At 35.9% G+C, this 27,228-nt stretch overlaps 1 pseudogene; it reads left to right on the forward strand.

The window, feature by feature from the left end:
* Positions 1–2,859: 2,859 nt before the first annotated feature.
* The window catches only part of LOC131508073 (D-aminoacyl-tRNA deacylase 2-like), a 44,352-nt pseudogene continuing 19,983 nt past the window's right edge, over positions 2,860–27,228 (forward strand).

The following is a 27,228-nucleotide window of genomic DNA, read 5'->3' on the forward strand; positions in this document are numbered from 1 at the left end:
AGCCTACAACCTACCATCATTGAGTATATTAGTTGTGGACTTGTCATGTGTGGTTTTCAATATGTTGAGATATGTTTATTCTATACCCAATTTTTTTGAGAGTTTTTATCAAGACAGGATGTTGAATGTTATCTTTTAGCGTATCTACCCAGATGATCTTATGATTTTTATCTTTCATTCTATTAATGTGGTATATCACATTTATTGATTTGCATATGTGAAACTATTCTTGCATCACAGGGATAAGTCCCCTTTGATCATGACATGACCTTTTTCATGTGCTGTTGAATTTGGTTTGCTACTATTTTGTTGAGAATTTTACATCTATATTTATCGGGGATATTGGTCCATAGCTTTATTTTCTTGTAGTGCCCTTACCTGGCTTTGGTATTAGGGTAATGCTAACCTCATAAATGATTTTGAAAGTGTTCCCTCTTTAAATTTTTGGAAGATTTTGAGAAGGATTAGCTTTAATTCCTTAAATGTTTAGAATTCACCCGTGAAGCCACTTGGTTCTGAGCTTTTCTTTGTTGGGAAATTTTTGATTGCTGATTCAATTTCTTTACTTGTTTATTGATATGTTCAAATTTATATTTTTTTTCATTATGCAGATGTGGTAAGTTGCATGATTCAAATGTGGAAAGTTGTTTCTAGAAATTTATCAATTTATTTTAAGTAATACCATTTGTTGTCATAATTATTCATAGTAGGTTGTTAGGATTTTTTGCATTTCTTTTATCAGTTGTAGCATCTTTCATTTCTGATTTTACATATGGAAGTACTCCTTTTATTTTTTCTTGGTAAGTCCAACTGAAGGTTTGTCAATTTTTGTTTATCTTTTCAAAAAAACACCTCTTATCGTCTTTTATATATTTTTTCTCTATTCTCTGATCTTCTTCCTTTTGCTAACTTTGGGTTTATTTATTTATTTATTTATTTAGTTGCTTGAGGTTTAAACCTAGGTTATTTGAGATCTTTCTCTTTTTTTAATGTAGTCATTTATTGGTGTGAAAGTCCCTGTTAACACTGTGTCTGGTGCATCTCATAACTTTTGTTATGTTTTGCTTTCATTTTTTTGTTGCAAGATATTTTTTGGTTTCCCTTTTGATTTCTTCTTTGACCCATTGGTTGTTTAGGAGTGTGTGTAATTTTCACATATTGCAGATTTTCCAGAGCTCTTTTTGTTATTAATTTCCAGTTACACACCATTTTGGTCAGAAAAGAGAACTTTGTATGATTTGTTAAATTTGTTAAGATTTGTTTTGTTACCTAACATATAATCTCTCTTTGAAAATGTTTTATGTGCACTTAAGAAGAGTATATATTCTGCTTCTGTTAGATGCAAACTTTTGTATATATCTGTTAGGTCTATTTGGTCTAAAATATGGTTCAATTAAAACATTTCCTTTGTTGATTTACCCATTGTCAGGAGTGGGGAATTGAAGTGTCTTACTGTTATTGTATTGCTATCTACTACTCCCTTCACATCTGTTAGTACTTGCTTACTATATTTAGGTGCTTCTGTGTTGGGTATGTGTGTGTGTGTGTGTGTGTGTGTGTGTGTGTGTGTCCTCACAGCTGAAGTGAGTCTTTTATAGTTAGGTTTTGTGTTTTTTTGTTGTTGTTGTTATTTGTTGGTTGGTTTGTTTGTGTTTTTTGTTTGTTTTAATCCATTCAGCATACTATGCCTTTTGTAAGAACTGTCTCTCTCTTGCCATCTTGTTCATTGTTTTCTAGCTGATATGTGGTTCCTTTGTTTCTTGCCTCTTGCTGTCTTCCTTTGTAAATTGATGATTTTCTTTAGTGTGGTATACTTTGATTCCTATGTCTTCTTTTGGTTATCCCAGGGCTTACTTGAAACCTGATAGAGATATAAAGGTTTACTTTCAGCTGATGACAACTTAAGTTTGATCACACATAAAAACTCTACCCTTTTACTCCCCCCTACATTTGTTGTCAAAAATTACATCTTTTATATCATGTATTTATTAATATTTTTATAGTTATTGCTCTTTTAATTTTTAATGTTTATTTTTTGAAAGAGGGAGCATGATTGTGGGTGGGGCAGAGAGAGAGGGGGGGACAGAAGATCTGAAGCAGACTCGATGCTGATAGCAGAGTGCCTGACGTAGGGCTTGAACTCACAAATCTTGAGATCATTACCTGAGCTGAAATCAGATGCTTAACCAACTGGGCCACCCAGGTGTCCTTATAGTTATTGTTCTTTTAAATACCTTTGTTTTTTAATTTTTATACTCGAGGTATGTGGCTAACACACCACCATATTTCACCATTAAAGTATTCTGAATCTAACTATATACTTGGCTTTACCAGTGTGTTGTATATTTTACACGTTTTTATGGTACTAATTACTGTCCTTTCGTTTCAGCTTGAAGAGCTCTCTTCAGCATTTCTTGTAAGGAAAGTCTAGTGGTGTGAAATCCTTTAACTGTTGTGTGTTTAGGGATGTCTTTATATTGCCTTCATTTCTGAAAAACAACTTTGCTGAGTATTCTTGGTTGGCAATTTTCTTTCTTTCTTTCTTTCTTTCTTTCTTTCTTTCTTTCTTTCTTTCTTTCTTTCTTTCTTTCTTTCTTTCTTTCTTTCTTTCTTTCTTTCTTTCTCTCTTGTCTTTTAGCACTTTGAATATATCATTGTACTCACCTGGCCTGCAAAGTCTTTGATGAGAAACTGATAGCTTTATAAAGGTTCATGCAGGTGTAAAGATGGAATGGCTAACATGTGTGAATCCAGTGGTGCAGGCCACTAACTGGAGATAGGGCCGAATTCAGGCCCACAAACAGTTGTGAGGGTTTTTCTGTCTATGTGCACTTCTAAGGCTGCAGGATGTAACCATGAATGTGTATACAAGTGGTGGAGGCCAGTGACAGAATTCAGGCCAGTGGCATACCGAGCTATGGCTGGAGGACTAGTGCCAAAAGTGTGCACATGATGGTAGGGGTCCACCCTTGGGGACTGGCATTTAGCACTTGTGCAGTGGCAGAAGCCTGGGCTATCTGCCTGCCTGTTTGGATCCCAGGTTTTGGGAGGGGTTGGGGGAGGGCCTGGGAAAGATTTAGATGGTAGTGTCTGCAAACATGTATACCTGTGAGCCTAAAACTGGTGGAATCTGTAGGGGCTCTGTAGAGGCTGTGCTGGCTATTGGTTTCTTCAGTGGCAAAAGACCCTGGGGTCCTCTGAAGAGCAGGTCACTGGAAATTGTGGTTACTTCCACTGCATGGTTGTTACTGGTAGCCCCTGTTCTTCCTTATTTCCAGCTATCTCTGTATATCTGATAGTTGCTGGTCTCTGGGTGGGGTGAAAACTAAATGAGTTTTTCCTATAGTGCCCTGAATGGCTACAGAAGCTAGTCATTCACCCTGCATTCACTTTTCCAGTGGTGGGAGGGAAATCTTTCTAGCTGGCTTGTTCCTTCTTGGTGTTAAGCAGTGTGAGTCTGGGTGATGTGATGATGCAAGCAAAATGAAGCTGTTCTGCCTTTTTTTGTGTAATTATTATCAGGTTTTTTGTTCTATCATTCCTTTTTTTAAAATTTTTTTAACGTTTATTTTTGAGAGAGAAGCAGAATGTGAGTGGGGGAAGGGCAGAGAGAGAGAGAGAGAGAGAGAGAGAGAGAGAAAGACACAATCCAAAGCAGGCTCTAGGCTCCAAGCTGTCAGTATAAGGCCCCAAATTCCAACATGGGACTCGTACCCACAAACCATGAGATCATGACCTGATCTGGAGTTGGATGCTTAACCAACTGAGCCACCCAGGTGCCCCTGTTTTTTATTCTTAAGTGGACACCTTTGCTCTCCCAGAGCTGTTTTTGTTTATAGAAAGCTATCTTAAATTTTTATCTTTGGGTGGGAGTAACAGAGGCTGGGGTTTCCTAATTCACCATCTGGTGATGTCATACTTCTTGATTATGTTTTTTTCTTTCATGGAGTTTTTACCTACCCATGTGCCAGTGCAAGTTGCTCAAATATAGTAGCTTTATCACGTACTTTAATATTTACTAAAATAAATGACCCTGATCATCATTCCAAAAGATTACTACCTGTCTTTTCTTTTGGGAGGTTTATGGATTCAGGTCTTTAATCCATTTTGAGTTTGTTTTTGTGTATGGTATAGGAAAGTGGTCCAGTTTCATTCTTTTGCATGTAGATGTCCAGTTTTTCCCAACACCATTTATTAAAAATACTATATTTTCCCTGTTGGATATTTTTGTCTCCATTATAGATGAATTGACCATATAGGTGTGGGTTTATTTCTGGGCTCTCTATCCTGTTTTATTGATCTGTGTGTCTATTTTTATGGCAGTACCATACCATTTTTGTGGTTAATTGGAGCCTTTTGTGATTCCACAGAAATTTTAGTATTATTTGTTCTAATTCTGTGAAGAATGCTGTTTGTTTTTTTTGAGAATGATTGCATTGAATCTGTAGATTGTTTTGGGAAGCATAGATTTTTTAATATTACTTGTTCCAATCCATGAACATGGAATATCCATTTGTTTGTGTTGGCTTCAGTTTCTCTCATCAGTGTTTTACAGTTTTCAGAGTTAGTTCTTTTACTTCTTTAAGTTTATTTCCTAGATATTTTATACTTTTTGGTGCAATTATAAATGGATTATTCTCTTAATTTCTTTCTGCTAATTGTTGTTAGTGTATAGAAACACAACCAATTTCCATGTGTTAATTTTGTATCCTGAAACTTTATCTAATTTATTTATTGTAGTAGATTTTTGGTAGAGTCTTTAGGGTTTCCTATGTATAGTAGGTCATCTGCAAATAGTGACAGTTTTACATCTTCTTTATCAATTTAGATGCCTTTTATATCTTTTCCTTTTCTGATTACTATGGCTAGGACATGCAGTACCATGTTGAATAAAAATGGCAAGAATAGGCATCTTTGTCTTGTTTCTGATCTTAGAGGAAAATACTTTCTGTATTTCACCACAGGGTATGATGTTGGCCCTAGGTTTACATGTATGGCCTTTATTATGTTGAAGTATGTTCCCTTTAAAACCATTTTGTTGAAAGTTTTTATCATGAAGGGATGTTTTATTTTGTTGGGGCTTTTTCTGTATCTATGAGATGAACATATGGTTTTTATCCTTTCTCTTGTTAACATGATGTATCATATTGATTTGCAAGTGTTGAACCACCCTTGCATCCTTGGAATGAATCCCATTAGATCATGGTGAATTATTTTTTTAATGCATTATTGAAGTGGTCTACTAAGATTTTGTTGAGGATTTTTGCATCTATGTTCATCAGAGATATCAGCCTATAGTTTTGGGGTTTTTTTTCTGTTTTTTCCTTTCTTGTCTTTCTTTTTAGTGTCTTTGATTTTGGAATCCGGCTAATTCTGGCCTTGTAGAATGAATTTGAAAGTTTTCCTCCCTCTTCTGTTTTCTGGAATAGTTTAAGAAGAATAAGTATGATCTCTTCAAATGTTTGGAATAATTCACCTTCAAAGCTGTCTATTCCTGGACTTTTGTTTGTTGGGAGTTTTTGATTACCAATTCGATTTCATTACTTGTAATTGCTCTGCTCAAATTTTCTATTTATGATTCAGTTATGGAAGATTACATGTTTCCAGGAATTTGTCAATGTCTTCTAGGTTGTCTAATCTGTTAGCATATAATTCTTGTTAATATTCTTTTATAGTTCCTTGTATTTCTGTGGTGTCAGTTGTTATTTCTCCTTGATTTTGATTTTGTGTCCTCTCCTTTTTTTCTCTTTTCTTCTTGATGAGGCAGCTAAAGATTTATCGAGTTTATCTCTTCAAAGAACCAGCTCTTTGCTTCATTGATTTTTTTTGTTGTCTTTTTGAGTCTTTGTTTCATTTATTTCTGCTCTAATCTTTACCATTTCCTTCCCTCTACTTCCTTTGGGCTTTGTTGTTTTTCTAGCTCCTTTAGGTGTAGGGTTAGGTTGTTTATTTGGAGATCTTTCTTGTTTTTTGACACTGGTGTGTATTACTATAAACTTCCCTCTTAGAACTGCTTTGGCTATTTCTCACATTTTAGACCATTGTGTTTTCATTTTCCTTCATGTATTTTTATATTTCCTTTTTATTTCTTCAAATGTGTTTAGTAGTATGTTGTTTAGCTTTTACACGTTTGTGGGATTTTTTCAGTTTTTTTTCCTTGTATCTAGCTATTCTTATGTGTTATTCTGCATAAGGCATTTTAGAATAATTTTGACATCTTCAAATAATTTTAAAAATTATAATTACTCTTGGGGTTTTGATATTCTTCAAAATACAAATGTGCATCCTATGTGTATGAAGGAGGATTCATTCTAATTGTATACTGTGACATTAGAATTAGCTATCATACATTCATTTATTCATTTAACTATTGTTAAGTGCCTACCACATACCGTTTCCTGTGCTATGCATTGGGAATACAAAATAATGTAAACCTGTGTTTATGGAAGAAACAGAGAGGAAGAGAGATAGGAAATAAAACAGATAAATATATTCTACATATATTTGTCAGCTATTCCCACAATAATAATTTATGAGTTGCCATAAGACCTGGTGGCTTATAACAATAAATAATTGTTTTTCTTGATGTTTGGTCTGTCAGTGGATTCAGATGATTTTTCTTCAGGGTTCGTGTAGCCTGGGCTTGACTTGAGGCTGCAGATTGGATTCTGTCCCACAGGTTTCTTCATTCTCTTTTGACTAGAAACTGCTCAGACATGTCCTCCTCCCAGAATTTGGGAGTCCTAGGGACAAATCGAACCTCAGACTTGTGCAAAGCTTCTGTTTACATCACATCTATTTACATCCCACTGGCCATGTTAGGTCAGATGGTCAGAGAAGGATATTTTGCCTTAAGATACTTGACAAGAAAGTAATCCATTGAAATGTGTTAGAAGATGATAAATTGTATGGTTAAAAAAAACTGAGCAGGGGAAATGGTATTGAAGGCTTTGAGGGATTAAGTTGCAATTTAAATCATGTTGTCTGAATAGTCCTCACTGAGATGGCATTTAAACATAGATCTGAGGAAGGTGAGGGAGTTCTCTATGTGGATACCTCAAAGAATAGCAATCTAGACACAGGGATCACCCTACGCGTAGTCCTAAGGTGTGTATTTGTATACCATTTCAAAAAACAAAAAGTACATAGAATGATTGGAGTAAAGAAAGGGAGGTAGAATGAAGTAGGATAGGAATTAGAGATTTAAGTGGAAGCCACATCTTTAGAGCTATGTAGGTTGTTGTGAGGGCTTTGGCTTCTACTGAGTTGAGGAACCATGGCAGGATTTGATCAGAGGAGTTACATGATCTGATTCACTCTGACTTAAGTGCCAAGATGAGACTGTAGGGGAGTACGGGTAGAAGTAGGAAGACCAATTAGGACACTATTGCTGGAGTCTAAGTGAGAGATGATGGTGGCTTGGACCAAGGTTGTAGCAGTGGAGATGAAATTATATTTTGACAATTTTTTTTTTTTAATTTTTTTTTTTTTCTTCAACGTTTTTTTTTATTTATTTTTGGGACAGAGAGAGACAGAGCATGAACGGGGGAGGGGCAGAGAGAGAGGGAGACACAGAATCGGAAACAGGCTCCAGGCTCCGAGCCATCAGCCCAGAGCCTGACGCGGGGCTCGAACTCACGGACTGCGAGATCGTGACCTGGCTGAAGTCGGACGCTTAACCGACTGCGCCACCCAGGCGCCCCTATTTTGACAATTTTTATGTTTAAAGGTATGCTCAAAACTTGCATTGATTGAAATATGTAAGAAAATGGTTTGGAAACACTAAAGAGTATTACTGAAACTACCTACAGTATGATAGACTGTATGGAATACATTTTGGCTTTCTCTGCGATTGATCTCTTATTGGGTTCTCACCAATTCACAACTGCCAACCCTCTATATTTTAGTATCAAACTACTTACAGCTAATTGAAAATCTTTTATGCAACACATTTCTTCATGCCAATCCCTATGATATTATATGCCTCAGTGAATGTAATACACATGGTTTCCACATTCTGTAAATTTATCCTCTAATCTGGGAAAGAAACAATACACAAATATACAAACTTTTATGTAAACGTGAGTTTAGAGGAATTCTCTGAAAGAAATTAATGGAGTGATAGTCAAATGTGTGCAAAGTATGTGCAAAGGGACATCAAGAGAGGCAATATCTATGCCAGGGCCTAAAATTTGAAAAAAACGGCCAACTTTGCAAGGAACAGGAGGAATAGATTCACCATTTACACAGAGCCAACAGCTCTGGCCCTGAAAAATGTGCTAAAGTATATGCCTGATTTTTTATAAATGATAATGCATAAGTGTATTTTATTACTGGTTTAAACTTGTACTTCATACACTAACCAATTTGGTACCTATTAAGAGAAGAATAAAGAATCACTAGACCATTTTTTTGCACATTAAAAATAATCACTATAGTCACATTTGTCTCAGAATTTAACAAAGCTATGTTCTCTTCATGAAATATTATATCCAGGATATATCTTTAAAATTGGGAAAAATTAACTATTGAAACTCACAATTACTTCATATGATATTGCCATAAATAAAGCCAGTTTTATATGGTATTTATGAGCATAGGCTTGGAAGCTAACCAGACTGAGTGGAAAGCAGGCTCTGCTCCTTATTAGTGGGGTGACCTGGAACATGTTACTTAATCTCTAGGTGTCTCAGTTTCCTCATCAACAAAATGAGGGTTGTTGTGAGCATTATATTTATACATCTCAAATCTGTCATCATGCCTGGCATATGGAAAATAATTCATGAGTTATTTTTATAGCTCGTATTATTATTACATAGCCCCATATCTAATTAATTTTAATAATGTAAGCTTTATAGCATGTGAGAGAACCCAATGGGAAATGATTTTAGAATATTAACACATTGTGAATGATAGCATAAAAAGTATTCTCTAGAGAGTTATCTAGGGAGTGCTATAGCAATAACCATAGTTTGCTTGAACTATTCAAGTTTCTCTTCGATTTTGGGGTAATCCTAGATATTTAATAGTAATTATTTTTTTATTTTTTATTTTTTATTATTTTTTTATTTATCATAGTAATTATTGAAGTTAACAGAAAATAATTCTTGCATATAACCCATTAAATATTAAATGAATGTACCAAATATTTCTGGGTCAATTAACACATAAGTCTCTATTTCAACTATAGGCAGAGGTGAAGTTACTTCTAAAAAAAATACGATGCAATCATAAAATGTCTCATCCAGGGTAAAAGAGAATTTTAAAAATGTCATTCTATATCTTACTCCACTTTCAAATTATGAGCTGTATTTGGCAAGTCAAAGAGAGTCTTTTTTTAAGTTTATTGATTTATTTTGAGAAAGAGCATGCACACACCTGTGAACAGGTAGGGACAGAGAGAGAGGGAAAGAGAGAATCCCAAGCAGGCTCCTTACTCTCAGTATGGAGCCCGATGTGATACTCAAACTCACAAACCGTGAGATCATAACCTTAGCCAAAATCAGGTCAGGCATATAACTGACCAAGCCACCCAGGGGCCCCAAATCAAGAAGAATCTTGAGCAAAAGTCCTAGTGGACAAAACTACAGTAAAGAAGGTCTATATATAACACTGCTTTATTAATTGTATTTAAAGAAAGGAGAGATATAATTATTAAATCCAGTAGTGGGCAAACTCATCTCATCTAGATGCTAGAACTTTTTTGGATAGTAATCCTTTAATGTACCTTGCCATTTAAATGTGGTATTTCTTAAAATAAATAAATAAATAAATAAATAAATAAATAAATAAATAAATGTGGTATTTCTTAACTAGTTTCATTTTCACACATTAGTTCTAATAAAAAAATTGTTAAAGTTATTTAACAGTGTTAAACCAAGTGTTTTAGGGGCTACAAAATAGAAGTATGGCATGAGGCTTGTCTTCAAAGATCCCTGAGTCTGTTAAGAGGGAAGAGGCATATCCATGGTGAAGTACAACGTAGGTTTCATGAGAAATGCTTTAGAGGTTCACGGGAAAGAGATTAACATTCTAACAAGGATTTAAAAGCATTGAAATATGAATGCCTTGTGGGACAGAGAGGTGAAAGAGTAGTCTATGTGGAAGATAAAGGTGCATATATTATATTACACTTAGATGCATTCTTTTTTTTTTTAGACTCATTCTTCATATGCACAAGGAAGTATACTCTGCTATGCTTTTGAACTGGAAGACTCTTATACACATTTTCCAATGTTCGATACAGATAAGGATATAGAGTAAAACAATTTAAAAACAAAAAAACAACCAGAGAAAAATAATTTTAAAAAATAGGGCAAGAGTGACAATAGATGGCAAAGAGGTTTTGTCTCATTGTAAGTAAGACCACAGGGAAGATGGAGAAGTACTGGGTTGGAAAATGCTGGCCATAGGGCTCAGTCTTGGCAGTGTTCCACCTGATAGATCACAACTGATATGGTGGGTAGTAGTAGCTGTAGAAGCTGATCTTCTGACTTCCAAGGGAAGCTGGAATTCAGACTTGGAATATAAAACATCTCAATTTTTACATTTTTTATAGTGTATTTATCTTGAGAGAGAATGAGAGAGAGAGACAGAGACAGAACAAGTGGAGGAGTTCCAGGGAGAGAAAGAGAATCCCAAGCAGGCTCCTCACTGACAGAACAGAGCCCAATGCAGGGCTCAAATTCACGATCCGTGAGATCATGACCTGAACAGAAACCAAGAGTCAGATGCTTCACCAACTAGCCACCCAGGCTCTCCAAAGCATCTCAATTTTTAACAGTTGGATCAAGCTATTAAAAATTGGAGAAAAAAAAAGTCTGAGCCACACAAAATGCCTATGCTGGTTGAATTCAGCTAGAGTGGGAAGCGATTTGCAGTGCTCCCCGAAGTAATGTTTTATTCGGTTTTGAAAAAACAGTAGAATTTTTACCTCAGTGATCATTTCTAAAAATCTGAATTTGGCTCAGGTTCACAATAAATACAATATAAGACAAGAACTGTCAAGGTAGTGCACATTTATATAATTTATTCTTTCCTTAAAACCCTTCTTTGCTATGGAACTAAGAAAGTGCAGACAATGACATGGATACGTTTGCAAATGTGAGAATATATGATTCTAAATTTGTGCTCTAATACCTTTACCAAAACCATCAGCGCCCTACGTAACAAATTTATGAATCCATTAGTGGGTGCCATTGCCTCCCAGAAAGAATTTCTGGGAGTTATTAGATATAAAACTTTGCTGTTGCACAAAAGGTGATAAAACATTTACTTTCTAAACCATGGGGACAGTCTACTCACGACAAATTGAAGCATACGGAGACTCAGAAGTATTAACTCTGTAAGTTGCACTATTTTCTTTATAGACTTCTTTCCATAAGCCCTAGTTTGAAATCTCCTAAGTAGCTGGAGATGAGATCAACAAGAAATCTCAAGGTTCTCCAATAATCAATCATTTTATATGTTTCTCTTCCATATTTCCTTTTTTAAACGCTGTTTGGTTGAGAATATAATTTAAAGAAATCCTATTTTCTCATTCTCAAGGAATGAACATGGAAATAAGTGAAAACATAATTTTGAAATCTTTGCCTGGAATATCTAATTGACAGAAGGCAAAATTTTCTTTCACAAAATGTCTTTTCTCTGGTGGCATTGTATCATGATTTCTTATTTAAAACTGTTTTCCAAGGAACATTTTTCATATGAGCCATCACCATAATTCTGTTTCAATGCCTCAGCATCATTTTCAAACACTGACTGATACATAATTTAAGGATGGTTTTACTTAATTTACTGGGTCTTTTTTTCATTTCCTAAAAAATATATTTTTTATTTTTTCTTCTTAACTTCCCCTTTTACTCGTATGCCTTTTCTGTCTCCTCCTTTCATTGTATGGGAGCATGTTCCCTTAACCTCACCAAACCCTTGAATTTAATAGATCCCCCAGAAACCTTCCCCTTTTACTTCTGGCTCTCCCGGGACCGTATTTCATGGCAAAACCCTATTAGCTTATTTTGATGTTTTTATCTTTCTGTGATTAGGAACCAGTCCATGCGGCCAAAACAGACAATTTTCTGAGGGCACTAAGTGGGTTTTCAGATCTCCTGTGAAGAGGAATGAGCTTCAATAAAACATTAGGCCACTACCAAAGTTGACTGGCTTGAGCAATGTAACATCTTATGTGGTTCCTGCCTTTTACTGTAAGTTTACACTCCTATGAACATTAACTCTGCCCAGCTGTAGTGCTTTAAGTGAAGGTTTGCACGCAAATATGGCCTCCACGAAAGTTACCTCAGGCTAAAGTACTTCCATCATCGACAAAATTAAGCGTCACACTAGGTCTCTGGTGGTTTAGTTGGCCTCAGATTCAGTTGTGGCTCATGTTTTATTAATGTGGTGAGATTGTCCTTTATTTTCAGCCTCCCACAGCAGGTGAGCTTGTCATATTCACTAAGAGAGAACGAGAGAAGATTGCCAACCACTTGCGTGAATTGTTTCCACAGCTCTTAATTTCTGTTGAGAGGCACGCAATATAAACAAAGTTTTACTTAACTGCTGGAACATTTGTCAAGGATTTGATACACGCAAACCTCCATTTCTATACTATACTATGAAAACACTGCAGAGTCGCTCCTCTGAGTAACCCTGTGCATGCCAAGAGGAATCCCAGAACTAAGGTCTTTGAACACATCCTCTGGCAGTAGCTAGTGGAAAGAAATCTGACTACCCAGAAAACTAGACAGGTGGCCTGGAAATAAGTTAAAAATCACAGTCGGTAGTGTAGAAAGGTTCTGGTCCCTACAGAGATTTAACTTGTCTCCAGCTGAGTTTTTTGTGGTGGATGTGTGTACGTGCGCGTGTGTGTATATATGTGTGCATGTGTATTGGGTATAGAAAATAGAAAATCCTTAAAGTTATAAAGGTGTTAAAAGCTAAGATTTTTAAGTTTCCAGTGTGCTAGGCAAATCCTCAAATTTTATTTTATTCTCTGTAACCAACATATCAGTGAATGCAAAGATTATCTTTCCTGTCGACTAATAGAAATTAAAAAATTTTGCGGGGAGCCTGGGTGGCTCAGTTGGTTAAGTGTCTGACTTTGGCTCAGGTCATGATCTCGTGGCTGGTGAGTTAGAGCCCCGTCTGCTAACAGCTCAGAGCCTGGAGCCTGCTTCAGATTCTGTGTCTTCCTCTCTCTCTGCTCCTCCCCCACTCATGCTCGCTCTCTCTCTCTCTCACTCTCTCTGTCAAAAATAAATAAACATTAAAAAAAATTTAAAAAGAAAAAATTTTTAAAAATTTTCAATAATTATGAGGAGAATCCTTACTGTGTTTAATCCCTATTGGTATAAGCATTCATCTTTTAAAAATATTTACTGTGATTGCAATTTTTTTCTTAAATTTGAGAAGACCTATAGTTTAAAAGAGCAAGGTTACAGATTCTATATTACAAGTAATGACAATTTGCTGATCAATGGATTCTGTATATTAATCTAATTAGCTAGGTAATATGAGTTGAGAAAATGACCCAAGTGCATCATTTCTTTTTTCTTGAAATTGCAATACAATAAAAGACTTTTGTGAAAAACATAGCATTGAATTTAAAATTTAAACAGTATGTTTACTTTCTGTTCACTTTATTTTCTCTGAAAAATGTTGCAGTCTTGGAACTCAAACTATTCTAAAGGTTGTATGGATACAACCATAATCCATAATGTAAGTCAGGGAATGCTTTCTTCAGTATCTAGTATATTAATCTATTCATTGAATAATGGAAAAAATAGTTACTATTAGTGCTTTTAAAATATTCTGCCCTCAAATTATCTAGTTTGGCTGCAAATGCAAGTATGTTTACAACTTTTTTAGTCTGACTATAAATGACTATAAATTAAATGAGTATTGCCAAACTCGCCTCTTTTTTTTTTTTTTTTAATTTGCGCTTGGAAATCCTTATCTATGATTTCTAATTGTGTTTTGATTTACTTACATTTAGTCAAAATTTCTAGAATAAACAAATGATATGTAGAAGCTGAAGTTCATGTCTGAAACTTATACATATGAAATGCTGCTGTGTATATATATATATATATATACACACATATATATGTATATATATATGTATACACATATATATGTATATATATGTATACACATATATATATGTATACACATATACATATATGTATACACATATATATGTATATATATGTGTATATATATATTAGTGATCTAGAACTGATGTTAAAAATCTCATTACTATTTTCACAACATTAAAGTGGTTATCTTTTTAATTGTCACTTGATTATTAAAATAACATATGCCTTTTAAAGAATCATGACATAATTCTAGTATTCGGATATACATATTTTGTATTCTTCTAATTAATGCTTTAATCTATTTCCTTTATATTTAAATATAAAATTATTCTTTTAAATGGAGAGGTGATTGTTTTAACTCATGAGTTAAAATAATGTGAACAAAATTATCTAAAGAAACAAACAAAAAGAATACTGTACTTTTAAAAGGACCATCAGTAGTTTCAAATGCAATGCATTTCCAGGTAGAAGATTACTATTTACTGTGCTACAGAGAAGTCTTTCAGGTACCTAATCCATAATCTGACCTCAAAGTAGTTGCTTAATCAAGCTTAATTTAGAACCATTGTGTCGATTCCTGCTCATCAAGGTGTATCTGACATCGCCATTCATTGTTTGAAGAAGAGCATGTCATTCTTTGAGGAAGAACATGTGCTCTGGAATCATACAGACATAGATTTAATTCCTGTTCCAGGTCTCACTGGGTAAAGAACATTGGGTAAGTTACTTAAATTGCATTCATTTTCTCCATCTATAGCGTAAAGATATTAATAGTTACCAGCTTTAACAGCTGCTCTTTTTATGACAACACATACTAACATAAGGTGCTAGCACTTTACGGTAGATTAAATTCTGAAGGTGTTCCCCCAAGATTTCTGTTCTTAAACACTAATTTAGTTTCTGTTGTGAAGGGACTTTGCAGATGGAATCAAAATTGCTAATCAGCTGGGGCACCTGGGTGGCTCAGGCAGTTAAACATATGACTCTTGATATCGACTCAGGTCCTGATCTCCTAGTTGTTAGATTCAGCCCTGCGTTGGGCTCTGAGCTGAGCTTGGAGCCTGCTTAGGGTTCTCTCTATCCCTATTTCTCTCCCTGCCCCTGCCCTGCACTCTCTCTCTTTCTCTCAAAATCAGTAAGTGGACATTAAAAAAAATTATTAATTGACCTTAAAATAGGGAGATTATACTTGATTATCCAGGTAGACCCAATATAAACACCTAGGTCCTTTAAAGTAGAGAAGTTTCTCTGGCTGGACTCAGAGAAAGACTACATTTTTGGGTGGGGTGGCAGAAGAGAGATAATAGTGCCGAAGAGGTTAGCGATTCCGAATGTGTGGACCAGCCTTACTGTTGCAGGAAGGGCCACATGTAAAACATAACGAGGAATGTGGGCAGCCTCTAACAGGAAAGTCAGGCCCTGCGGCTGACAGGGATGAAACAGGGACCTCTCTCCCCTAGCTGCAAAGAAGTGAATTTAGCCAACAAATTAAATGAGCTTGGAAGGAAATTCATCCCTACAGTCTTGGGATAAGAAGGCAGCCTTACTGACATGTTGACTTCAGCCTTGTGAGACTCTATGCACAGCTGAGCTGTGCTTCTCCTGGACTTCTGACCCACACAGAATGTGAGATAATAAATACCTGTTGTTGTAAGCCACCAAGTTTATAGTAATTTGTTACAATTGCAGTAGAAAACTAACATGTACTTATTTGCTAAGAAGAAGTAATGGCAATGTGCAGCTGTTGGGAAGCAAGGATGTCTTTATTGATTGATTTGAATACACACATAGTGAAGAAACAAAGGCATTAACAGATGACATACAAATATCGAGGAAGCTAATGCATGATAAGGTGGAAAACATTAAAACCAACTTTCAGAGAAAGTAGGTGAATTTCTTCTCTCTTTCAAGCCTACCATGGTTACACAGACAAAATCAGGCAGGAATAAGGATGCAGTTGTTGAAGCTATTTGATGTGTCCTGAAAGTAGTTAAGCAGATTGCGCACAGGGCCTCGTGTGAGGAAAGCCACGGTGAGAGTTGAAGCTGGCTCAGAAAGAAAAGGGAAGGGAATGAAGATAGATGTGGTGCTGTGTTGAATAAAGCTTTCAACGAATTGATGACTCAAGAAACAATTCTAGTGCACATTGCTGTTTATGGAGTCATAGCTGATTTTGGCTTAATACAGAACTAGACTACCGATGTTGATAGTTTTTCTCCCTGGTGATCCATGTGGTTAACTCCCTCACTTGCCCTTGGTTTCTGTTCAAATATCACATCATGAGTGAGACCCGCTCTGATACTCTAAAGAAGCGTACCGTCTGTACCCCACTTCTGACCCCTCTTTATAACTTTATTTTTCTCCATGGAACTCATGAAGAAAACATTTACTTGTTTATCTCTTTCTTCCATTTGAATGTCTGCTTCAGGAACACAGGAAGCATATTGGTGCACTGTTCTGTATCTAGCATGTAGACAATTATATAATTTGCTCAATGATTGAGTGGATGAAAGAGAAATCTAAACTCTCGATTTCGGTTTGAAATACTCTCCTCCATGTTGTCAAAGTACTTCCCTGCATCATTCTGCTTGAAGCTTTCCAAAATGAAAATAAGTGAATCTGGATCAAAGTCAATTAAAATTAAAACTCATTAAAATATTTCTAGAGAAATTTTGTTCAACAGTCTAATTAGTGAGAATGTTTTCATTATTTTTTTTGGTATTAGTAATTTTAGCCATCTGTTTAGAGAATGCTTTTCTTTATTTTGTCCACTGTAAATTTAATTATAAGGACAAATGGTTCTATCCTAATACACTAGTGTGTTTCATGCCTCTTGTTATCATCAGCACCATTTGCAAATTATGTGTTTTTTAAATGCAAATTCTAATCCAATTGAGCTAGGTGGTAATGGTGGATCCACACTTTCATTTAAGAGAAGAGTTTATTTAGAAACAATGGAGTTTAAAGAGCTACTCCGTGTCAAGCAGTAGGATTAGCATTTAGTGCACCAAACTAAGGAAAATAGCAAGGGACTAATGTTTACTGAGTAATGAGAAGGCAGGTAAAGTTCTCAACTTTCTACTAAAAGAGCTAGTGTACATATTTCATTTTTTGTCCTATAGCATTGTTTATTAGCACTGTCTAATTTTTCTTATTGTTATGTGGCTAAACAATTTTAGCCACATCAAAACAGAGAGAAGAATTCAGATGTTGACATACCTGGGAAGTTTATCATGTCACATTTTTGAACCTTAACATTGTGGTCTTTTTTACTACATAGTTTCACATTTTCTTTGAAATATAAGGCTAAATAGCAACAAGGATTATTTGCATGAAATGAGTCCCCTCTGCGCAGTACCATCCATAAACAATGCATATGGTTCAATAATGCAAGTTGAAAATCAGGGTCCCATTTTAAAAAATTTTTTTTTTAACATTTATTTATTTTTGAGACAGAGAGAGACAGAGCATGAACGGGGCAGGGTCAGAGAGAGGGAGACACAGAATCCGAAACAGGCTCCAGGCTCTGAGCTGTCAGCACAGAGTCCGACGCGGGGCTCGAACTCACGGACCAGTGAGATCATGACCTGAGCCGAAGTCGGCCGCCTAACCGACTGAGCCACGCAGGCGCCCCCAGGGTCCCATTTTAAGATGATGGCAGGGTAACACAGGCTAAAATCAGTTCCTGCCATTTAATTAGATTTATTTTTATGAAAAGATGCTCAAGATTATTTCACTGGAGATATTATTTTAAGTTTTCTTCTTGAGTGCCATAATTATTGACACTGTTTTCAGCTAACCACAGCATTTTGACTGAGAAGTAATTCTACCATCACATTTCTGTCACGTGGTATAACTAATAGGCTCAATTTTTCCAGCAAAGCGAGTTAGATGTGTAAAAACAATTCAAAGCCAGTAAATGCAGTTCCTTGGAAACATTATAAGGAAATGTCACACAATAACATTTACCTGCTATGTTTTATTCTTTAACCCTCAAGCACTTTTGTTGTTTCCTGAGCTGAGATTAGTAACTTAAAAAGCTTTTATTAAACATGTACAATCTAAATGAAACACTCAACCAACTGTAAATTCTCTCAATTAGACTTCCTGCAAATGACAAGCGAGTGTGAATGTGCAATAAACCTTTGAATACCAGTGATTTAGGGCCAAGTAGCACTAGAGGATTTCTAGCAACAGATTGAATGCAATTGATTGTGTGGTAAAAGGCAAGAAAAGTGTGTGGTGGTTCCTTGTTTGCCCTTTCATTCCTTAAATCAAGAGAGGATACTTGAAATGCAAAATTTATATTAATGTGCTTTGAGCAACAACTTAGGGCACAGAAAAGACACAACCACTCCTAGGTTAACAGTTGCATTATTTCAAGTCACCAGACCTCAACTCCTTTTGAGCAATATAAGAATTACTTGTAGATAAGAAAAATTCATCCAACGTGTCATTTATTTGCTTTTTGTTTGTATGGAAGAACAATTTATGGTATTTCTTTATGGACCATAATAGACTTGCTTTAGACTCTCTGATGATAGAAGCTTACTGTATGTAAAGGAACTGCTTTGGTCCACATTAGCAGTTTTAAAATTTGATGGTGACAGCCAAACATATCTGCCTAAATATCCTATTTGACATTTATATTTATTTTCTGGAGTTCTGTATTTAATCTCCCGTGGAGAAAATTTTGGGACCTGTAAAATTTGTAGCTCAGTGATATGGTCTTGAAAAGTAAACAATATTTGCCTTTTAAATAGGAAGACCACAACAACAACTTTTAAAAGTATTCTATTTTATTTTGCAATATGTATATTTATCTTTAAAATACAGCACTTAAAATACAGCACTAAATTTTTACTATTTATGTATGCACACATCATACCAGGTTACATGGTGACAGCAAACAGTCCCAAATCTATGCGACTAAACAGTTTTCATTCTGTTTAATTCCTGTACTAAAAAACTATGAGTTTATCTGAGCAAAAATCATGATCTGGCAGTGCTGAACTAGAAATGGTTAGGAGCTCACTACTGGCAGGAGCTCTGAGAGACCTTTATAGAAAAGTGATGGAAGCAGAACCAGGAAATTATGATTGGCTGTAGTTTAAGCATTTGCCTTATATGGAAAAACTTAGCTGGCTATATGAGATTGGTTGTCCTTAGGTTTTGATTTCTTAACCTTGCAGGATATACTGGCTTAGATTTTGGTTTGCTTATGTAGGCTACAGAGGCATTAAAGCCACCTCAGTCTAATGGCCTCTTTGTTTAATTAAGTTAACAATTCTCATTCATGCTGGATGTCCATTAGCAGACAGAAACGGGGCATCTCAAACATGGTCACTTAAGGACCTAGGCTGATTGATCTTAAAAGCTGGTCATTACAGTTTCAGAAGGAAAGGAGGAAAGTGAGCTCTGGCAATTCTCAGTCCAAAGGTAATAAATAGATGCTGTGTTCACTTTCAACCAACAAAATGGCTGGTTTGCTTGTTTTCAATTTCCAGAAGACAGGTGAAATATTTCAAAATGCTACCTGACTTTATGGTTCTTTCTTAGCACAGTTTTCAAATCAACCACAACTGACATTGTGCTACTACATGCAAAGGTGATAAGTTGCCAAAATCGTGTACACATATTGGTAAGAATGTTTATACACTGACAATCTTCGGCTATTCTGTACTGAAGTTGTATCAATTCGCTGTTAGTAAAATAACTCTAAATTACAAAAATTTACAACTTCAGTGACATGTAAAAGTAAACAATAAGCTCAAGTATATTTATTTCAATAGTAAATGAATAAACAACAAAGTAACACAGGGGTTGGCAAGCTACTGCCTAATGGCCAAATAAGGCTTGAAAACTATTTTTGTATATCTCATTAAAACTAAGAATGGGTTTTACATTTTTAAATGGTTGAAAAAAACAAGGGAAAATATTGTGCAACCCATGAAAATAATATAAAATTCAAATTTCAGTCTCTAGGAGTAAAATTTTATTAGAATTTAGCTATGGCTGTTGGTTTATGTTATCTAAGACTATGTTGTACAACAGCAGAGTTGATAGTTGGTATTGAGACCATATGGCCCCGAAGCTGAAGATATTTACTGCCTTTTCCTTTATGGAAGAAAGTTCCTTGGCCCCTGAGCTAAAAAAATATATATATATCAGCTGACTTAGCTTGAGCTTGCCTGAGATGGCTCTCTTCCACATGTCTCTCTCCTTGTAGAACGGGCATATTCCTCTCATGGCAGTGATGACAGGCACGACTATATTTCGTAAAGATATCCTGGAATATCTTCACAAACATATAGAGAAAATTTGGCAATAGAAAAATTTGAAATATCTTATGTCTGACAGAATTTAGATCAAAGATGCCAAAAGAAAAAATAGATCTCCTGGAATAACTACCATATTTTGAATGATTAATGTGTCACAGACACCTGGTGCATATTTTCGGGTTTAATTCTATGCATTGAGATACAAGATGTATTATAAAATTTCCACAAATTTTTATACCTAGTTAGGTAAAAAAAAAAAAATAGGGTTAGAACTTCAGGTCTGTGTGCAATAGGCATGACCCTATGTCGTGGAAAGCACAGGAGAGTTCGAGATTTTGTGTATTGTCCAGCCTAATGATCAGTAGTTCCTCTTTTGTTCACAAAATTGCCTGGTTTGGATGATAAATTAGATGGTCACTCTAGTCTGAGTCCAATGCTTTCAATTGTGTCTCCTTGTATTAAAACAGAATAGGAGTCTAAATGTAAAAGCCCTGCACAATCTACCAACCTTCCTTTTGTCCTTAGCCAAAATGAATTTATAAAAAACTTATTTTAGAAATAAAATCCCTCATGCTCAGGATTTAGGCCCTTTATTTCCATTTTTAGAAGGGAGGGACTTTTCACCACAGTGATCTCAGCATTGTGGGATTCCTTTGAGTTCCTGCACATGTTGAAGCATTATTTTCTTATTCCTTTGGCTTCTGGATATGATCAATCTTGTGTTTTGGAACATTTTTTATATACTTCTTTGTGTTTGTGTTTTGACATTATTAGAGTTGGTCGTATGTGGTTTATAGAACATACATTCAGTAATAGGAAATAATTTGGGGAGACTTTCATACTAAATCTGATTTTGACTATTATCTCATTAGAACAACTGATCTCTCATTTTTCTACATAAATCAAAGTGGGATATACATAACACAACAAATGTATAGTCATAACCAAATATTGTTAAATGTAAGACAATGGAGAAATATGGGGTTTGTTTACCTGATTTTCAGTAATAGAAGTTAGAGCTTGAATTACTTACTAATTTAAAGTGTTAACTAAGTCCTTAAGCTTAAGAGTTTACAATTACAGTAAGTGTAGAAATTTTACTACTTTACTGCCTTCTTTGAATGTGTGTTAGTGTTAGTTTTTCTGGCCCCAAACCTGATCATATGCAGAGACCGGTTCTCAATTAACATTTATTGACTAACTGACTGACTGATTGATTGACTTAATGCACAAACTCAGTGAACTTGGAAGGTAAATTTGAGTTCTTTTATTAGAATTCAGTGATTAATCTGTTTATATATAACATTTTGTTCCAACTTTTTGAGACGGAAGTTTTACCAATAAAACCATAGTGATAGATCATATAAATTAACATAAGCAAACAGAAAATATAGTCAATAAAATTGAAAGATTTCTTTTAAAAAGTCATGGGAATATAAACAAGAAAGCTTCTCAAGTGGATGCTGTACAGAGAAATATCAGGTTCTATGTTTTAAATTTTTTAAATGTTTATTTACTTTTGAGAGAGATGGAACACAAGTAGGGGAGGGACAGAGAGAGAGAGAGGGAGACACAGAATCAAAAGCAGGCTCCAGGCTCTGAGCTGTCAGTACTGTGAGATCATGACCTGACCCTAAGTTGGACACTTAACCCATGGAGCCACCCAGGAGCCCCTCAGGTTCTATTTTTTTAAATAAAATATTTGTGTCTCATATTTAAGAAAGGATATAATGTTTTCCCCTTAGCAATTATGGCTAATAATGAACTCAAATTTGGAAAAATAGCCAAACATAAATTTGAAAAAAAACTTATATTTCCCATTTGAATTATGTATAAGCGTAGACACTCTGCTCTTACAGGGCTATAATCTTGAAAACACCAGTGGTTGGAAATCTTCAGGTGAAGAACAGATCTTATGTTAACTAGGAGTGGAGGGGCTACAAGGTAAAACTATGTAGGTGTATGCACTTAAAGCATATACTGGAAGAACTGAAAGGCTATTTCTGTGTATTTACTAGATTAATGTGTTTTTTTCAATCACGGACAATGCATTCTCCAATGCATTCTCCATTGTCTCTTTCTTGATTGCACAATCATAATGGGAAACAATATATTAGGTTCTCTTTGATGAAAGGAATCTGAGGTGAAAATAGATTCCCTTGGATAAAACGTGCATGTGAGAGTGTACGCATATAACCATGTGTAGCATCCCTCAGTCACATTCATCTTGAGGCAGTTCAGGGAGTTGTCGCTGCTTAAATTTGTAATTTTCAATATCACATAGAGAGCGATTGCAAACACTTTTTTTAAAAATGTTTATTTATTTTGAGAGAGACAAAGTGCAAGTGGTGGAAGGGTGGAGAGAGGGAAAGAGAGAATCCCAAGCAGGTTCTACACGTAGTGTGGGTGTGATATGGGGCTCGATTCCATGAACCATGAGATTATGACCAGAGCCAAAATCAAGAGCCATTTGACTGAGTCACGCAGGCATCCCCATTATAAAACCTTTTTAATGGATCATTAAGAAAATATAAATCATATCCATGATTCTCAAATAAGTCAAGGCTGGAGATAATGAGCTTTAGTTATGTTTCTTTTTGTTATCTTCAGATCATTTTGTCATTTTTTGAGCAGGTGATCCAGGTAGCTCCCAAGTCACTGATTGTCAAATTGACTGTATGTGAGAATTCTGATGTCCCTTCCCACATCAACTTTATTAGGTTTTTTTCTGTGGCGGCTTGGTCATGATGTTTGAAGTTTTCTAGGGGATTCCCATGTAAACCAGGGTGGAGAACCACTGAAGTAGAGTTCTGTTAGAGAACATTATTTTTCTTAATCTTTAGTTATCCTCCCCAGAAGGATGATAGAACTAAAATTTAAATTCAAGCCCTTGAAAGAGAAGTACAATAAAGAGAAGGGTGATGGCATGCATGCTGGCACATATCTTCTACATTTGATAAAGCAGTCTGGTTGGTCTCCTTATGATACAAACCACTGGGGAAGAACACACCAGTGAGGACTCCTGAACCTTGGCTTCCTTGCTCTGTAAATCTGGGGCCTTGGCAAGACCAGAGTTAGTGCCATATAGAGAGGAGACTGAGAAGGAGCCAGAATGGAGACCAACACTGAGAGTGAGGGTATATTTTTGTTTGCTTGGTTTTCCTAATTCAGAAAGAATTAAACTTCAGGAAATAAAAAAAGAGTTTAAAGATATATGAGATTCTTTTCTCTTTTTTCTTATCCTTGAAACTGACCCTGGGGCACCTGGGGGGCTCAGTTGGTTGAGTGTCTGACTTTGGTTCAGGTCATGATATCACAGTTGGTGGGTTTGAGCCTCACTACGGGCTTTGTGCTGACAGCGTGGAGCCTGCTTCTGATTCTCTGTCTTCTTCTCTCTCTGCCCCTCTCCCACTCATGCTCTTTCAAAAGTAAACATTACAAAATAAAAAATAAAAAAAAAAAACTTACCCTGCAAGAGAAGCAAGCAATAGAAATTAATTACATCATTTATTAAGCATACATTCATGCATGTCATGAGTGAGATATGAATCAGATATATTGCCTTTTTCTTAGAGTATATAAAAAATGCACATAAATAACTTTAATACTAGAAAGAAAATACTGTTACAAAAGTATTATATTTTTCTATTTTCTCTCTAAATACTATTAATATTTTAATATTTCCCTAATGATCAGCAATTCTAGATCTGTCCTATCCATATTCTCCAACACTACTTTCAGACAAAAATGAGGGCAGTAATAACTAATATTCTAAAAAGAAATAACCAAAAAAAAACCCCAAAACTATCCCAATATTTTGATACCTAAGTCAAAAAAACAGAAGCATTTGGTTTCAAGTCCTTTGTGGAGTAACCACTACAAAAGTCTGAAAAACCATCAATAAGTAGGGATAGAGGGAACATATCTCAACATTATAAAGGTCATATACAAAAAACCCACAGCTAATATCATCATCATCAATGGAGAAAAACTGAACTTTTCATCTACAGTCTGGAACAAAACAGGGATGTCAAGTCTTACCATTTTTATTTTTAAAAACTTGTTTTAATATTTATTTTTTTTGAGAGACAGAGACAGAGTGTGAGTGGGAAGGGACAGAGAGAGAGTGAGACACAGAATCCGAAGCAAACTGCAGGCTCTGAGTTGTCAGCACAGAGCCCCACGTGGGGCTCAAACTCATAAGCTGTGAGATCATGACCTGAGCTGAAGTCAGAAGCTTAACTGACTGAGCCACTCGGGAGCCCCAAGTCTCACCATTTTTATTTAAAATAGGCCTGGAAATCCTAATCTCAGCAATCAGAAAACAAAAAGAAACAAAGGGCATCCAAATTGGCAAGAAAGAAATCAAACTTTCACTATTTGCCAATGACATGATAATATATGTAGATATGTACTTCTATACACCAACAATGAAGAAGGATAAAGAGAAATCAAGGGATCAATCTCATTTACAATTGTACCAAAATCCATAAGATACCTAGGAATAAACCTAACCAAAGTAAAAGATCTGTATTCTGAAAACTATAAAACAATTTCGAAAGAAATTGAAGATGACACAAAGAAATGGAAAAACGTTCCATGCTCATGGATTGGAAAAGCAAATATTGTTAAAATGTCTATATTACCCAAAGCAATCTCCACATTTCTTTTTTGATTCTATCTTTTTATTTTTATTTATTTATTTATTTATTTTTAAATTTTTTTTTTCAACATTTTTTATTTATTTTTGGGACAGAGAGAGACAGAGCATGAACGGGGGAGGGGCAGAGAGAGAGGGAGACACAGAATCGGAAACAGGCTCCAGGCTCCGAGCCATCAGCCCAGAGCCTGACGCGGGGCTCGAACTCACGGACCGCGAGATCGTGACCTGGCTGAAGTCGGACGCTTAACCGACTGCGCCACCCAGGCGCCCCCATTTATTTTTTTTAATCTATGAAATTTACTGTCAAATTGGTTTCCATACAACACCCAGTGCTCATCCCAAAAGGTGCCCTCCTCAATACCCATCACCCACCCTGCCCTCCCTCCCACCCCCCATCAACCTTCAGTTTGTTCTCAGTTTTTAACAGTCTCTTATGCTTTGGCTCTCTCCCACTGTAACCTCTTTTTTTTTTTTTTCCTTCCCCTCCCCCATGGGTTTCTGTTACGTTTCTCAGGATCCACATAAGAGTGATACCATATGGTATCTGTCTTTCTCTGTATGGCTTCTTTCACTTAGCATCACTCTCTCTACTTCCATCCACGTTGCTACAAAAGGCCATATTTCATTTTTTCTCATTGCCACGTAGTATTCCATTGTGTATATAAACCACAATTTCTTTATCCATTCATCAGTTGATGAACATTTAGGCTCTTTCCATAATTTGGCTATTGTTGAGAGTGCTGCTATAAACATTGGGGTACAAGTGCCCCTATGCACCAGTACTCCTGTATCCCTCGGGTAAATTCCTAGCAGTGCTATTGCTGGGTCATAGGGTAGGTCTATTTTTAATTTTCTGAGGAACCTCCACACTGCTTTCCAGAGCGGCTGCACCAATTTGCATTCCCACCAACAGTGCAAGAGGGTTCCCATTTCTCCACATCCTCTCCAGCATCTATAGTCTCCTGATTTGTTCATTTTGGCCACTCTGACTGGCGTGAGGTGATATCTGAGTGTGGTTTTGATTTGTATTTCCCTGATAAGGAGCGACGTTGAACATCTTTTCATGTGCCTGTTGGCCATCCGGATGTCTTCTTTAGAGAAGTGTCTATTCATGTTTTCTGCCCATTTCTTCACTGGGTTATTTGTTTTTCGGGTATGGAGTTTGATGAACTCTTTATAGATTTTGGATACTAGCCCTTTGTCTGATATGTCATTTGCAAATATCTCTTTCCCATTCCGTTGGTTGCCTTTTAGTTTTGTTGGTTGTTTCCTTTGCTGTGCAGAAGCTTTTTATCTTCATAAGGTCCCAGTAATTCACTTTTGCTTTTAATTCCCTTGCCTTTGGGGATGTGCCGAGTAAGAGATTGCTACGGCTGAGGTCAGAGAGGTCTTTTCCTGCTTTCTCCTCTAAGGTTTTGATGGTTTCCTGTCTCACATTCAGGTCCTTTATCCATTTTGAGTTTATTTTTGTGAATGGTGTGAGAAAGTGGTCTAGTTTCAACCTTCTGCATGTTGCTGTCCAGTTCTCCCAGCACCATTTGTTAAAGAGACTGTCTTTTTTCCATTGGATGTTCTTATCTGCTTTGTCAAAGATTAGTTGGCCATACGTTTGTGGGTCTAGTTCTGGGGTTTCTATTCTATTCCATTGGTCTATGTGTCTGTTTTTGTGCCAATACCATGCTGTCTTGATGATGACAGCTTTGTAGTAGAGGCTAAAGTCTGGGATTGTGATGCCTCCTGCTTTGGTCATCTTCTTCAAAATTACTTTGGCTATTCGGGGCCTTTTGTGGTTCCATATGAATTTTAGGATTGCTTGTTCTAGTTTTGAGAAGAATGCTGGTGCAATCTTGATTGGGATTGCATTGAATGTGTAGATAGCTTTGGGTAGTATTGACATTTTGACAATATTTATTCTTCCAATCCATGAACAGGGAATGTCTTTCCATTTCTTTATATCTTCTTCAATTTCCTTCATAAGCTTTCTATAGTTTTCAGCATACAGATCTTTTACATCTTTGGTTAGATTTATTCCTAGGTATTTTATGCTTCTTGGTGCAATTGTGAATGGGATCAGTTTCTTGATTTGTCTTTCTGTTGCTTCATTGTTAGTGTATAAGAATGCAACTGATTTCTGTACATTGATTTTGTATCCTGCAACTTTGCTGAATTCATGTATCAGTTCTAGCAG

This window comes from Neofelis nebulosa, chromosome 3 (genome assembly GCF_028018385.1).
Source record: "Neofelis nebulosa isolate mNeoNeb1 chromosome 3, mNeoNeb1.pri, whole genome shotgun sequence".
NCBI lineage: Eukaryota > Metazoa > Chordata > Mammalia > Carnivora > Felidae > Neofelis > Neofelis nebulosa.